The sequence below is a fragment of the Palaemon carinicauda genome, chromosome 26 (genome assembly GCF_036898095.1).
Source record: "Palaemon carinicauda isolate YSFRI2023 chromosome 26, ASM3689809v2, whole genome shotgun sequence".
Taxonomy (NCBI): domain Eukaryota; kingdom Metazoa; phylum Arthropoda; class Malacostraca; order Decapoda; family Palaemonidae; genus Palaemon; species Palaemon carinicauda.
In genome coordinates, this window is record NC_090750.1 from 70,463,393 (window position 1) to 70,465,892 (window position 2,500).

The 2,500-nt window shown below is 34.4% G+C and overlaps 2 protein-coding genes across 3 annotated transcripts in view; one reads left to right on the top strand and one right to left on the bottom strand.

Annotated features, from left to right (window-relative positions):
* Positions 1 to 1,594, bottom strand: part of LOC137619575 (serine/threonine-protein kinase Nek8-like) — a 135,975-nt gene extending 134,381 nt beyond the window's left edge. The window contains exon 1 of the mRNA XM_068349721.1: positions 1,388 to 1,594. The gene's annotated coding sequence lies outside the window, so the exon portion shown is untranslated. The remainder of the gene's footprint in view (positions 1 to 1,387) is intronic.
* LOC137619573 (lysosomal alpha-mannosidase-like) overlaps positions 1 to 2,500 on the top strand; it is a 52,452-nt gene that overhangs the window by 44,915 nt on the left and 5,037 nt on the right. The window lies entirely within an intron of this gene.

The window sequence follows — 2,500 nt, forward strand, 5'->3', positions numbered from 1 at the left end:
TGTATGCTTGCAAAACACGCAGACGATGTTGTTTGGAAGCATACTCTAATTTGTTCAGTCCATTTTAGAGCAGAGGACTATGTTGATGACATGAAGTACCAACTCCTGGGAATTGAACCCCCCCCCCCCCAAAAAAAAAAAAAAAGTGCAGTGAATGAAGAGGCTGTCAACCCCCCCCCCTCTTTTTTTCACCTATTGGTAAGTTTCAAGTTGAGCAATTTGCCGTAACCCCGCATGATACATTTCTTCCCTTCGCTCTATTTTCCTAAAATATTTTACCGTCTGTGACACCTACTGTAAATTACGACTATCAAATTATAGTTCTCTACTGTTGTCTTTAAGGGGGGTGCCAAACCTAAAGTAGGAAAAAAATCGGCAAAAAAGAAGAATTTGATATTTTGAAACTTTCGTGGATTATGGTAAATATGATTCCAAATATTGTGTCAGCGCGATATAATGAAATAACAGCGCTGTGACGTCATATATAAAAAGTAAAGAAAAAAAATTCTAAAAATATCCTACAGGCTTTATTAATTGTGCTACAGATACGAAATTTGTCACGGATGTACTTTAACCATAATAGAAATATCAGAACATTTTTTTTTTTTTTTGGTTATTTCCCTAAATACTGTATAATGAAATATTATGTCACGAAAATCTAGGATTTTTTTTTTTAATTCCAAATGACAAGGTCAAATTTCAGTTTGCCAAAAAAAATATTTCCTTTATATACTACGACTAATATCAACATCCATGAGAAGTTTCAAGCAAATATGTGAAAAACTTGATTTTTTAGAAAAAAAAAAATTGGCTACGGACGTTTAAAGTTCGGATATACTTGTAACATACTTATACCTTTATTGAAACTTTTAATTTCCCAGCATAAAACTCTTCTTCAACACATAATGATACTGCGGGCAGCTAATCAATCATTTTGAAAAATATTTATAACAAAAGCGAGAATTGAATACAAGCTACTCTTACTAACGTTTAAGATACTGAACCAAAATATCTAAAAGAATGCCTGAATAAACTAGAACTAGAAACAAATGTTAACACAAGACACATGAGTGACAAACATAGGCTATCTGAACCAAGAACAAATAGTAAATTTGGTGAAAGGGCTTTTAGCTACTGTGCGCCTAGACATTATAATAAACTGCCAACTGAAATGAAGGACCTAAAGGGAGCAATTGAATTTAAGAAGAAACTAAAGACATTACTTTTCACAAGATCATATGATTTGGAAGATGTTACAACCAAAGAATTGTATAAGTTATAATGAAAATGTTTCGTTAGATGATTAATATGGACTCTACTCGACTTAAGTGGTGGGCTGGATTTAAACCCAAAACAAGTAAACAAGTAATTATGGGCTCTAACTTACCATGAGGTTGTTTCTAGGCACCACTGTAATTTTCGTCTTGATTTCCTTCTTGCACCTTTGCCGGCAAATTGCTTTACTGCTGAGGTGTCCTCAAAGCATCAAATCATTGGAGTTTTTTTTTTTTTTTTTTTTTTTTTTAATCCAGTAGTGAGTGCCTTCCTTTTCCTCAATGGCACTCCTCGCCAAAAACCAAATGGCACTAAGGAAGTTGTGCCCTTCCGGGACAGTAAGTCTCTCTCTCTCTCTCTCTCTCTCTCTCTCTCCTCTCTCTCTCTCTCTCTCTCTCTCTCTCTCTCTCTCTCTCTCTCTCTCTCTCTCTCTTCAGCAATAGTACTTTCTTTTCCTGAAATGAACTTATTTTTCCCATTTTTGCTCTTCTTTATTGCCTTCTTTCCTTATAGCCTCACAAATTCTTTTTTATCACGTTTTTTTTCCGAAACTTTTCTTGCTTCCTTGCAGAACTTCCCTGTGACTGTCTGAACTTGCCGGATTCCATGGTTAAATTTTTACCACTGCACTGTATATGCCAAAAAGAAACATAAAAATGGACAAAGTAAGCGTAATTAACAATAAATAACAGATCACTTCAGGAGCAAAACTACAGCAACCGTTCTTCCGGGAAATCGATTTGCTACTACTTTCCCTGGCTGTATTTGGTTATTGTATGGTGGACTTTGGTCAATTAGTGGTTCTACCAAGAGAAAAAACAAATGTCAAAAACCACCAGATATATAAGACATACTGACATGACCAGCAATTGTATATATGTAAAAAAAAAATACAATATTTATAACCGAGTTGCATACATTCCAAAGCGTCACGACCACTTTTTAAAGGGTTACAAACTTACAACACCTCTAAAAGTTATTATAAGCGCTAAAAAAAGATTTTCCACACTATTTTTTATTGTTAAAAGGTTGGAAATAACTCGTTTTGAAATGTAAATTTTCAACGTCATCAGCATAGTCCTCTGCTTTAAAATGGACTGACTAAATTGAATTATGCTTCCAGTTAACATCGTCTGCGCGTTTTCAAGTACACACCATTTCTTCGTTTTTTCTTCTTTTGGGAAACTAAAATATCGAATACCCAACCACATTAATGGTATTTTTT